Source organism: Octodon degus, unplaced genomic scaffold (genome assembly GCF_000260255.1).
Source record: "Octodon degus isolate 3935 unplaced genomic scaffold, OctDeg1.0 scaffold00001, whole genome shotgun sequence".
Classification (NCBI taxonomy): Eukaryota; Metazoa; Chordata; class Mammalia; order Rodentia; family Octodontidae; genus Octodon; species Octodon degus.
The window spans coordinates 28723498-28737402 of NW_004524577.1; the positions used below are offsets into that span (position 1 = coordinate 28723498).

A 13905-nucleotide genomic window follows, 5' to 3' on the forward strand; every position below is an offset into this window, starting at 1 on the left:
TTTTTTTTTGGTGTAACCGGGGATTGAACTCAGGCCCTTGCTCTTGCTAGGGAAGCGCTTATTCCACTGAGCCATCTCCCCAGCCCCATCTCATTTCTTTCTTAGTACATTTGTTGTTGATGTACAGGAACATTTTGTTGACTTTGATTTTGAATTTGGTTATTAATTCCATTGCTGAATTTGGGCATTGACCCTAGGAGTTTTTTGATGGAATTTTTTTGGTCTCTTATGTAACTTGTGGAACCCTTCCATGGTATGGTAGTACCCATCATAGGTGATGCAACCTAGATAGAATATAAAAGTGTTGTAGGCAGCCAAGTTAGATAGAAATATTATAGTCAGTTAGACAGGGTCAGGCCCTCAAGGAGACAAGATGAAAGACAAGGTGACTTTTCAACTTGGAAGAGTCAGACACTCCCATATGGGCTACGCCTGAAGACCAAGACAAAAGAGGAAGCAACAGTTACATACTTCCCTAGGAATGGACATTAGGGATTGATATCCTAAATAGTATCAATCAATTTGAAAGAGTCCAAATGAGTCACTAGCCCAACCCCCAACAGGAAGAGACCCTGTCATGAATTCATGCCCACTTGCTATGTGACTCGCTTTCCCATTTGATACTGGATTTAATCAATTTTACCTGAGCAATGGTGCTTGTAATCTCATTGGTTGACCATAGTTTTTTCCCATCTCATGCCCAACTAAGCAAGTTCCCATGTCTTCTCCACCACCTTAGACCTGCCTCACCACAGTTTTCCTCTATAAAAGTCCCTAAAAGAGACAGCTTCCTGGGGAACTACCCACTCAGGCCCCACTTTCCTATCCCTCTCTCAGACAGGAGCTTTCTTTCTCTCAATAAATATATTCTGCTCATAACCTCCGTTTGTTCCTAAAATTCATTCTTCGGCTTTAGAGAACATGAACTCGTGCAGGTCAGGTTCAGAGATCATTTTTCCCTATGTCATTTGGAGGTTCCCTATATTGTTTGGAGGTTACCCACCCAAGACCAATTTTACCCCTGTATCAAAAGGACAGATAGAAGAGAGGCTTGCTGCTGCTGGCTGCCTTCTACTGACCACACCATGGACTGTTTCTCCTCTCTGGTGCCCCTCTGCCCTGTCACCCTGCCAACTGATTTGGACTGAAACCTCTACAAACTGATAGCTAAATTAAGCCTTTCTTCCTTTGAATTTTGGTGTTGGATATTTTGTTTCAGCAATGAGAAAAGTAACTAAGATATCAAGATTGGCTGTGGGTTGTTGGTACCTGTTAATATGTTCGTAGGTAATTACTTTTGGATCCTCTAAGCCCAGTTTTGTTAAGATTTATCCTGACATGCCCTTAAATAGCAGTATTTAATTGATAGCTCTGGTTAATTCTTGTTTGCTAATGCAATTATAAAGGGCCCTGTTATATTTATGACATTAAATAGTTGGAGGGGAGGATGAGGAAAGCAAGAAGGTGAGATAAAAGGAAGAGAAAAATAAAGAATAGGGAGGAGAAAGCCTCACAAGATAGGAGTAAAGAAATGGTAAAAAAAAAAAAAAAAAAAAAAAAAAGTGAGCAAGACAAAGTGATAAACCTTGAAACGTAAAAGTGTGTTAATCAACCAATACAGATAAAGAAGTAGAAGTCAAAAGATAAAAGAAAAATAACCAGGCTGATCAGAGCCAACAAAATAGCAAGGATACAGTAAAATTACCAAATGAACAGATAGAAGAACAAAATCCTTCATATAGTCCTTATAGTATTAACCAAGACGTTGTACCCACTTCCTTTGCAATGGCATCATTGATTTTGAATAGCCAACCAGTCTTCCCCCCCTGGGCTAGTCAGTGGCCTACCCAGAACCTTGAGGACTGCTGCTTCCTTGGAATATATGCCCTGGCTTAAAGCTCTGGCTCTGATCCCCTACAGATCTCCATGGATTCAATTGCTGTTACTGATTTCAGAGGGATGTATAAATATTGCATATCTTTCCTACAGAGATTTTCCTTGTCTGTTTTAAAGCCCCAAACCTGCTGGCCCAAGTGCCATTCACTGTTTGCCTGACCACAGATGTCTGTCCTATCCCCTTCCACAGAAACAGTCTTATGGCTCCACCCAGTTGGATTCTCTTTCTTGCAGTTAGTACAGAATCGGTTTTCCCTTCCTCCTGCTGTTCTGAACCAGGAGTCATTCTTCACTCCCATCCAGTGGGAGCCCACTGATGGCTTTTCAGCCCCGGAAAGGTGCCCTTTCACATACATTAGCCTCACTGGATGTGGAAGGAACGTGCAACTTATTATTACTGTCTGCACTGGGGAAACCTCTCTCACCAGGGTCCTGTGTGCGGCCTGGCAGTGAGGAGGACCGAGGGAAGCACCGTGAGCCTCTTAAACGCAGGACTACCCCTGAATGGCTCGCTCCTTTCCTCAGCCTGATCCTCTTCCCAGATGGTGGGACAGGGTGGGCTACTGTGACCCAAGATAGGCCTGGTTATCCTCACGTACCTTCTGAGCACTGGATCTCTGATTCAGAGACCCCCAACCCCATAAGCCATCTTTCTCTCTCTGCTTACCCACTTTCTAAGATTTAGGTCTCATTTGGTGGTTTTCATTTTCCAAAAATGGAAAAAACAAAAGTCTTGAGAGCCCTCAACTTCTGTATTGCTGTGTTTGTACACAGACATGTGCTTTGCATGTGGACAATGTATTATTTTCTTTTTTTTTTCTTTTTTGGCAGAACCGGGGATTGAACTCAGGCCCTTGCACTTGCCAGGGAAGTGCTTATTCTACTGAGCCCATTTCCCCGGCCCCAACAATGTATTATTTTCAATTTTTCTAATTTTTACAGAAAGTAAGATGTTAAATATCCCAAAGTATACAAATCAGTTTTTGCCCTTGTATCATACATATATTTTATAGCTATACCCACATTTCTATTTATAAATCTATTTAAACCATGTATATGCTTATGTATACTTTTTTATTGAAATAAGCTTTTCCAAAAAAAAAAAAAAAACAAAAGAGTGAAATGAACTTTTCCACAGTAAATTGCAGAAGTGGTTTTATGGTAAATCCAGTGACTGGATGTGTGTATTTGTGCACTCTATTGTCTTCTATTAATCCTAATTTATATTGTCCTAATTATCTAGCTTTATCATAAGTCTTAGTGTTCAGCCCTATAATTCTCCTGGTTTTCTTATTATTCCCTATTTGCCTATCTGTTCTAGGACTTTTATAATGTTTACTTGTAAACTTTATAGGGAAATTTGGTGAATTACTGCCCAAAAGATTTTTCAAAAACTTTTATATGCTCATACCTTTTAAAAATTAATAGATATTAAAACACCACTTGGGCCAGCAAGATAGTTCAGTGTACTAAGCGCCTGCTTAGGCAAGCACAGGGACTGGGGTTTGATACCCCGCACCACATGCCACGCTGTTGCTTCCCAACCCAGGCCCTGGGCCTTGAAGACCGAAGACTAAGTGTGGTGGCCCACATCTGTAATCCCAGGAGGATCACAATGAGTCTGAGCTGTGTAATGAGACCCTGTAACAAATATATAAAAATAAAACAAAAAATCATTTTTTCCATATCTTTTATATAGAGGCAGGAAATGATGACTTTTATCCTACACATTTGTTAATATAATAAAATACAATTTCTTTTTCATGTTAACCATTCTTGCTTTCCTAGGACAAACTGTACTTAATAAGATGTCTATACTTTTTATATATTACTGGATTCAGTTTTCTAAAATTTTGCTCAAAAATTATATGACCATGCTCATAAGGGATACTGGCCTGTAGTTTTCTCATAATATCATTCATACTTTATTATCAAGATGATGCTGAATTAAATGAGTTGGAAAATGTTATTTTTCTCCTTTTGGGAAATGTTTATGTATTAGCATTATTATTTTGTCTTAAAAATGTTTAGAAGGATGTCTCGGATGGGAGTCTTTGTTGTTGAAAAGATCTAAATTATGCCTACAATTGCTTTAGTAGAAACATGTAAATTCAGATATTTGTATGACTATTTGATAAGGTATATTTTTTCAGAATTTGTATATTTTATTCAAATTTTAAAATTTATTGGTAGGAGGTTATTTGAGATATCTTTATAAAATTAATGGAGTCTGTAGTGATATTTCTTTTTGTTTCTGTTACTCATAATTTTCCCCTCAATTAGTGTCATCAGGTGTAGTGGATTTCTTTTTCTTTTTTTTTTCTTTTCAAAGTTTTATTGATAAACATATAGCAATGAGACAGTTTCAAATCAAATCAAAAGTACAGTTTCAACAAATAATACACTGCATATATTCTTCTTAGTGGTTAATTGCTGTACAAGATGCAGACTTGTGATCCTACTTACAAACACCATTAGAAAAAATCATTCTATTCATTAAGAGAATGCAACTATATATCTATCCCAACCACTTTGAATACACAGATACAAAATGGACATTCATAGTTATACCCCAATTTTTTTTAAGTTCCGTTGTTGAATATTATAGGTGTGTAAACTCAGCAAAATATTCTAAAAGAGTCCAGTAGCCCACAATAGCATTGGGTCTTCTGTTTAACTGGCAATGTCAGAAATTATTGACCTGAGTCCCCCACAGCTCAACATAACAGCATGGCTTTACTTCCTATATTTCATCTTCATACTTTTCTACTGGATGGTTAAGACCAAGGTAAAGCAGGACCTGTGCAACAAGAGTTGTAGCTTTTTGGTCTGACAAGGTCAGTGAAATGCCCTCAGGATTTATCCTGAGATCCTGTACCTCAGATTGTAGAACCTTTGTCAGTGCAGTCATGTGGATGAGTCACGGCCAATGCTTGGCCAGGGTGTAGTGGATTTCTAATGGGTGGTCAACTTATTACACCAGCTGAATTAAACTAGCGTAGTGCTGGGTGCGGGAGGCCCATCTGAGGATTGTTGCCAGCAGCATAAAGGCAGAACAGAAAAGCTGCTGAAATGCTGTTAGGGATCCTGTTTGGAGAAGCTGCTGGAGCTGCCGGAAGCTGCTAGTTCTCTTGGGCTGTTCTGCTGGAGGACCTTGTCATGCTGGCCTTCCTGATGAACTTTGGAGAAGCGCTGATCCTCCTCTTGAGCATCGATTCCTGGCTCTGGAGGGGAAGATGGTGCTCTGCTCAGCCTCATAAAGAAGCTTGTAATATCGTAATGGGAACTCAGCTTTCCTCTTCACTGGAGGAGCTCGGGACCACACTGTTGCTGAGGATGGCTGCGGTACTTTTGGGAGGGCTGCGGTGCTTACCTTGAGTGTTGCTTCCTAGCTCCAGTTCAGATACCTCAGCTTGCTAGCACAGATCCTTCGTTTTGCTGGCATAGGATTCCTAGCTTCCACCACTGACCTTTGGGCCTTTCCAGCACAGTCTGTGAAGCAGACCTGCGTGAGACTTTGTTGTGGGCTGCAGGCCTCCAGTTGGACATGTAGGAGGCATTGTCCTGAGCTCTAGGTGTTCAGTTAGAGTCATACAAGACATTAGAATCTCAGCCCCCAGCTGGAGTGATTAGTGTTTATGTGTGTGCACAGATTTCCTATACTTCTTATATGATTCTTGGGTGATTCATTATAAAACACTATTATAAAATGCGTCTTGTATTATATTGTTTGCCTTGCAGTAACCCAAAATCATAACACCAGGGTTGGTCAATTTTGGTAATTTTTTTCAGTGAGTGAAATTCTAGCATAGATGGCGTTTTTCCTTGTCTATTCACCTTTTGTTTCATTTTTTCTTTCTGCTTTACATAAGCTTAATTTAGTAATTGTTTTCTAGCTTTCCTTTAGACAGAGCTTATATTTTTAAATCTTTCTGAACTTCTGCTATATACATGTTAAAATATAAATTGCCATTACGCCCAGATTTAGCTCCATCACAGAATAAAACGTGTTATATTAGTATTCATTTCAAAATTTTATTTTTCTTTTCTTTGACCCACAATTCATTTAGACTTTTAATGCTTAATAGCTGAACTTTTGTAGTCACCATACCCCCTTCTTACTGATTCTTTGTTTAATATCATTACAGCTGGGGATAATATTCTTTTTTTTTTTTTTTTTTTTTTTTTGCGGAACCGGGGATTGAACTCAGATCCTTGCATTTGCCAGGGAAGTGCGAAGTGCTTATTGTACTGAGCCATCTCCCCGGCCCCAATATTCTTTAAATAATAGCACATTGAATTTTTTGATACTTGCTTAAAGTATTCAGTATGTTTTCTTTTCGCAAACAATTGATGTCTCCTCAAATAGAAATATATTTATTGTTAAGAATAGTATCTTATATGTCAAATTTGTCAAGTTAGCTAAGCATGTTCAAATATTTTATGTCTTTATTAATTGTTGTTTGCTTATGCTGTCTGATCCTGAGCATGGCCTTTTTAAAATTGACAGTTTTGATAATTGTTTTCTGCATTTCCCCTTTTTATCTCTGTCAAATCTTACTGCCTTTTTGAGACAGTGTCTCTCAGTGCATGCAAATATAGGATTTTATGTATTTTTTGTTGAATTGACACTTTTATCACTAAAAAGCATACCATTTTATTTATAGTTGTAAGTACTTCTAGTATTTTCTTGCTTTAAAGTCTTTTATATTAATGTGGCTACATCAGTTTTGTCTTAGTTAATGTTTATTTAGTATATGGTCAACTTCTAGTGGCTTTATATTGAAAATATAAAGTAGACTATAGTAAGGTTTGATATTTCATTTTAATTCAGTCTGCCAGTCTCATTTAATGCAAGCGTTTATTCTGCTTATGTGTAAATGTAGCTGTACTTTCTTAAAATCTACTTAAGATTAGTTTCTATTAATTTTGAACAATGTATGAACCTTACAATACTTTAATTACTATTCTTTAGGTGTTTTGTTATTGTTGTCATCTATTTTACCTTTATAGATGTCATTTGTAGATGATATTGTCAATAGGTTTCATTCGAACATTTAATTTAAAAAAAATTATATATTCTCAAGTGCTTCTCATTTCCAAGTGTAGTTCAGTTGCATTTTCTGGAATTACTTCTTGTACTCTGTAGTAGAAGAAGATTTTCTGTAGTATTTCTGACAATACAGATTCAACAGTAATATATGTTTTTGTTTTTGTCTTTCATTTTTGAATGAGTTCTTACTGAATAGCATTATTAGTTCATCTGACCAAGTTGTTGGTGGTCATAAATTTCTAGATTGTTAGAGTTGTTTTTCCTACCTGTCCTTTATTTAATAATTTTGACCTCCAAATTTTCTGTTGTAGTGTCAGCTACTGACATCATTACCACCCTACTTCTCTACCACCCCTATTGTAACTTTATCTTTTTTATTTTTATTTTTATGTATTTAGTACAGGGTCTACAGGGTCTCACTGCACAAATCAAACTTGTAATGATCCTAATGCTCCTCCTGTTTTCAGCTTTCCAAGTGCTGGGATTACAGGTGCACACCACCATGCCTAGTCTCAATCGCCTTTCAGTGCACTCCCCGGGTGGGGTATGCAATGCTTGGGAATTGAACCCAGTCCCCTAGTGCTTCCCTGTTAAAAACTTTCTTTAAAAAAAAAATCTTTTTCTTTGATAGGTAGGTTGGTTGTGATTTGCCACACTAGGTTTTTCTTGGTATTTATCCTTTTATGGTTCAGTGGGATTCTTGAAATGAGGGTAGATTTTTGGTTAAATCAGATCTTCAGAATTGTTGATCATCTCTTCAAATAATATTTCTGATATATTGTCCTTGTCTTCCCTCTTGGATTCTAATTACTTGCATGTTATATATGTTAGACTTTTTAAAAATTTATTTTTTCCCACAATTTTTATATTTTTTATTGTTCTTCTTTTCTTTATGCTTCAATTTGAGTAAGTGGAATATAAATAATAATGATAATAATTTTAAACTTTTGTAATTTCCATTTGGTTTTCTGTTGAAAATTTCCAACTTTTTATTGTTTTTCTTTTTTTAGTTGCTTTAAAACATTTCAACCTTAAATTATTTTAAAGCATTTTTGGAAAACTGAAGTATGGATTATTTTTGGATCTCAAGTTTCTGGCAAACTTTGTTTATTGCATTTTTTGGTTTCTTGTCACATGTCTATAATTTTTTAAAAATTTACTTGATATTACATATAAGGGAACTATAGAACATGAGTGGGAGTATTTACTGACCTATCAACTGAGTTGAATTCTTTTTCTTTTTCTTCTTTTTTTCTTTTCTTTTTGGATGGAAGTCAGGATTGAACTCAGGCCCTTGCACTTGCCAGGCAAGCACTTATTCTACTGAGTTATCTCCCTGGCCCCTGAGTTGCTTTCAATTGCAATTTTAGTAAAACTCTTTTTGCTTTTGGTTCTTCCTTATTTCTCAGAGTTATTTTTTTTTAAATTGAGTACCTCCTGGGTCTTTACTGTACTAATGTAAGAAAAGATTGGGAGATTTAATTTGTACTTTGGAATATGTCTCTGTCCTTCTCATTGTTGTGTATATATCAGACAGTCATCATTTCTTTGTAGAATTTAGTCTCATCTATGATGAAACTACAGGACATTTGATTCTTAGAGAGGTTTCCTACTCCCATACATAATAAATTGACCATACTGAAGTGTTAAAGCAGCTTTATATTCACCAAAACATTGCTAATATTTTTTTCTCATGGACCGGGAATAATCCTTTGTTATTATCCACCCATAATGGACAAATATCTTCAGAGAGGAAAATAGCCAATGAGGAATAGCTTGCCTCACAAAGATTTTGTACTCTGAAATTTCAGATCACTTAATTCTTTTAACTTCTTTAGTTTTTTGAGGACTTAAATTTTGTATTGGAGGCTGGCCAAATAGTTTAGCAGATTAAAGTGCCTGCAAGTGGGCACAGGGGCTGGGGATTCCATCCCAGGTCTGCTGTGCCAGCCCTGCCCCCCGGGACACACTGAGATGACAATTGAGACTGGGTGTGGTGGTGTATGCCTGTAATCTCAGCTCTTGGGAGGCTGTAAACAGGCAGATCACTATGAGTCCAATCTAGTACTGAGACCCTGAACACCCTATAGACCCTTCCCTTAAATTAAAAAAAAAAAGTGTTTGAGGGCCGGCTAGATAGTTCAGCAGACTAAAGCACCTGCTTAGGCAGAGCACAGTGGTGGGGATTAGAACCCCGGGCCTGTTGAGCCCCCCAACCCCCACTGCTGGGGTGTGCTTAAAGGACAGTCAAGACTGGGCATGGTGGCACACATGTAGCCTGTAATCCCAAGGCTTGGGAGGCTGAAAACTTGAGGATCACTATGAGTCTGATCTGTGTAGTGAGACCCTGTAGACCCCGTACCAAATACATTAAAAAAAAAAAGTTGTATTTGATTGTTGAAGTAGGAGTGTATTCTGCCACAACTTGTTACATTGTACTTGAGGCCAGGAATTGCACTTAATCCCTGACTAGATTTTTTAGTCTTAAATTTAGGTAGCATTTCCTACATGTTTTATAGGATAATACTTGGTATTTGTTGAATACATGGTGATTGCTCTGACATTTTGATTTTGAAATCATAAAATAAGCAGACTACTGAGAACATTGAGTGGGTAAATTTTGGTAACAGAGGAATAAACAGAAGTTCTCCATGTCTTTAGTTTATCTTTCCATGGTTTGAATTACCTGTGGTTAAATATTAAAATATTAACTATAAGACTCCAGAAGTAAAATTCATATTTTAAATGGTGCCATTCTGTATGGCATGATGAAAAATTTCACAGGATCATTGAACCCAAGAAATGATCTTACTAAAAAGTTTTGGTTTTAAGCCTTAGCTTTTATTCCAATTTTCAGGGAAAAATCTTTAAATTGGTCTTCAGCATGTTTGCTTTATAAATGTGTCAAATTACAGCATATAATGCTTGTTGTTTTGAGATTTTCAGCAGCTTTGAAAAGGTTCAGTTCCCTGGATCCACTTTCAATTTTTAGTGGTGATTGCTTAAATCCTTCAGTTTTAAGTATAATAACAAAAGGAAAGCATATGATTCCTATACTGAATGAATTAGTAGTATCTCTTTCAGTTTTTGGTAAATATGAGTTTATTTCAAGTTAATATTTTGTGTTTATAAAGTCATTTACATACTATTTCTATATTTGATGTAAGAAAATTTGAATAATTCTACTTATTAGATTATACATACTAAAATAGAGCTGATAGAATTGTTTAAGAAATTTGAAAATACATGGGCAGGGCATTTGAGAAAGCTCAGCAGACCAAGGACTTGCTTTGGCAAGTGCAGGAACCAGGGTTCAATCCCCAGTCCCCAGTCCCCGGTGCATGCTGAGCCGGTGATGGAGTCCAGGTTTGGTGGAGCACCCCTGTAATCCCAGCGCTGGGGAGACTGAAAACAGGAGGATCACTACGAGTCTGAGCTGTGTAGTGAGACTCTGTACCAAATACATAAATAAAAAAAGAAAATATGTAGTCAAACTTTGATTTAATACAGTAAGATTATTAATTGAGTCCTACTCAAAAGTGAGTAATATTATTAGACTAAAGACTTCGGGTTTTAGAGTTAGCTGGGGTGTAGTTTGCAGCCTCTTTTACCATCTTTAAGTGATTAAAAAAATAAAGAAGTAACTGATCTCAAAGTGTAAATTTTATTAAATGTAATATTTGGAAAATTATGGGTTTTTAAAATAATTTTATTGAGAAACAAATATCAATGAGACAGTTCCACAACTGATTACTGGTACATTTTCAATAATTAACACATTGCATATTGTTGTCTTAGTGGTTATTCATTGTACAAGATGCAGACATGATATCCTGTCTCAAACACTATTATAACAATCCTCTCTATTCATTGAATTAAGAGAATGGAGCTGCATATCTATCCTATTTTGAGTATACAGATACAAGAGGGTCGTTCATTTCTATCCCACTTTTTTGGTTTCAGAGAAGGGCATTCCATTGTCATTTAAATATTGTAGGCGCTTGAATTCAGCAGAATCTCCCAGTAGAGTCCAGTAATCCATAATAGTAGTGGGTTTTCTGTAAGACTGGCAATGTCCAAAGTTGTTGACTTGAGCTTTTTATAGCTCAGCATATTAATGTGGCTTTACTTTTTATACTTTGTTTTCATCCTTTTTTGCTGGATGGTTAAGACCAAGATAAAGCAAGATGTATATAACAAGAAATGTAACTTTTGTATCTGATAAGGTCAGTCTAATCCCCTCAGGATTTAACCTGAAACCCTATATTGCAGTGTGTAGATCCTTTACCAGTGTCAGTCATGTGGATGTGTCACGGCCATTGCTTGACCAGTTTGCTCTCTGTGAAAGCCTGAGAGAATGTTTTCTCTCCATGTGACTCTCCTTAGGCACACTCAAAACCATCGATCACTTTCCTCTGTGGCCCCTTAGTCAGATACCTCAAAGGCCATTTGAGAAGATTAAACAGGATACTATGTGTAAGATAATTTATATAATGCTGGCACATAGTCAGCATTCAGCACATTTTAGCTATTTTTCCTAAGTTAAATCATAATAAGGAAAATAAGAGTCTATTTAAACTATTGATGAAATGTGTTGGGTTTTGAGGAGAAGGTAAGAATTTGAACTTTATTAACCATGGTAGAGTAGTTTATTAGGGAATTTAGAGAAGCTTGAGATTTACAGGGGTCTAGAGCTACATACTGTCCCACTTTAGGGATGTATAGTGATTATATTAGAATAATATAGGGAATTTTTAGCTTTTTCTGTAAGCTTTTCTAGACTTTATACAGTGAACCAATGGAATCCCTGATTCATATGATTTTAACATTTGTTCTTGCTTGTTCTGTAATATTTTTGTTTAGAAAGAACTTGATACATTGTGAACACTCTCCATGTTATGAGACAGTTCTTTTTATTATGGTAAGGTAAATATAGCAAAATTTACCATTTTGAGCACTTTCCAGTATATAGTTTCATGTCATAAATATAAGAATGAAACTCCCAACCTGAAAGATACCTGGGATGAGTTTATGTTCTCTAAAGCTGAAAAATGAATTTTAGGAACAATGGAGGTTAACAGTAGAATCTATTTATTGGCTGAAAAAAGGCTTCTGTCTGAGAGGGACAGAAGGGGACCCAAATGGGTTGCCAAGGAACCTACCTTTTCTGAGGGCTTTATAGTGCAAACTATGAGGTGAAGTGGGTCTAAGGTAACTGGCATGGTGGACCCAAACTGTGGTCAATAAGATCACAAGCATAATTGCCCAGGTAAAAATAGTTTAGATCAGGATCAAATGGGGAAGGGAGTCACCTAGCAAGTAGATCTCAATACGGAACAGCGGCTTTTCCTGTAGGGAGTTGGGTTAGTGTTTCTTCTTGGCTAGCTCAAGGTGATAGAGACTTATTTAGAATATTAATCTCTGACATTTATCTTTAGGGAGATATGAGATTGCATTTGTTTGATCTTTTGTCTTGAGGTCTGGGCCACAGTGGGAGTATCTTTCTGTCTCTCCCACAGTTGCAAGATCTTGTCTTCCATCCTGGCTCCTTCTGAGGGCCTAACCCTCTCTGACTACCTATTATATTTTTATCTAACTCAACTGCCTACAACATCATTAGGCACATTTACACTGTGTATGAAATAATGTTTAATAACATAATGGTCACATGATGTTCTATATAATGGATATTTTATCATTTAATTTATTATTTTGATTCTTTGTTTTTATAATTTTTTTATTGAGAGTTTGGCGAGGCAGATCTAGGTAACAAAATGATACTGAAATATTTTAGGCAGGTATTAAGCATTGTTCTTTGTAAGGGCAAGTCAGATACCAGGGCCAAGTAAATAAATAACAAAACAATTACGTAGGATCCTGTCATTCATGCCATCTCTTCTGGAACCCTAAAGGGAATTTGTTTCTTTGGGTGATAAAGAACTTAAAAATCCCAATAATAAGGCAGAGTCAGCCCTATTAGTTAACTGTTCCTATTTTCTTTGTTTTGTAACCACATATAAAAAATATTTCTGGAATGTAGTGATAGAGGGGAAAGTGAAACTCCCAACCTGAAAGGTACCTGGGATAAGTTTGTGTTCTCTAAAACTGATGAATTTTAGGAACAAATGGAGGTTAAGAGTAGACTATATTTATTGGGGGAAAGAAAGCGTCTGTCTGAGAGAGGGACAGAAGGGATGGGGGAACTGAGTGGGTTTCCCCCAGGAGGCTGTCTCTTCCAAGGACTTTTATGGAGTAAAACCATGTGGTGAGGCAGGTCTAAGGTGGTGGAGAACATGGAAACTTGCTTTGATGGACATAAGGTAGGACAAAACTATGGTCAGCCAATGAGATTACAAACACCATTGCTCAGGTATAATTGATTAAATCAATTTGAGGAATTGAACCACTTAGCAAGTGGGCATGAATATAGGACAACATCTCTTTCTGTTGGGGGTTGGATTAGTGACTATTTTTTTTTCTTTTAAATAATTTTATTGAGAAACAAATAGCAATGAGACAGTTTCTGAACCAATTACTAGCACAGTTTCAATAATTCATACATTGCATATTGTTGTCTTATTCATTGTATTAGATGAATAGTGGTTTCTCATTATATAAGATGCAGACATGATATCCTGTCCACAAACACTATTAGAACAAATCTCTCTACTCATTAAATTAAGAGAATGCAGCTGTATATCTATCCTATTTTGAATACACAGATACAAAATGGTTGTTCATTTGTATCCCCTTTTTTGGTTAGTTTTGTCAGAGAAGGGCATTCCATTGTCATTTAAATATTGTAGGTGCTTGAATTCAGCAGAATCTCCCAGTAGAGTCCAGTAGTCCATAATAGTAGTGGGTTTTCTGTAAGACTGGCAATGTCCAAAGTTGTTGACTTGAGCCTTTTACAGCTCAGCACATTAATGTGGCTTTACTTTTTATACTTCATTTTT

General features: G+C 36.6%; 1 pseudogene; it reads left to right on the forward strand.

Annotated features, from left to right (window-relative positions):
- Positions 1-13905, forward strand: part of LOC101580527 — a 61707-nt pseudogene that overhangs the window by 8077 nt on the left and 39725 nt on the right.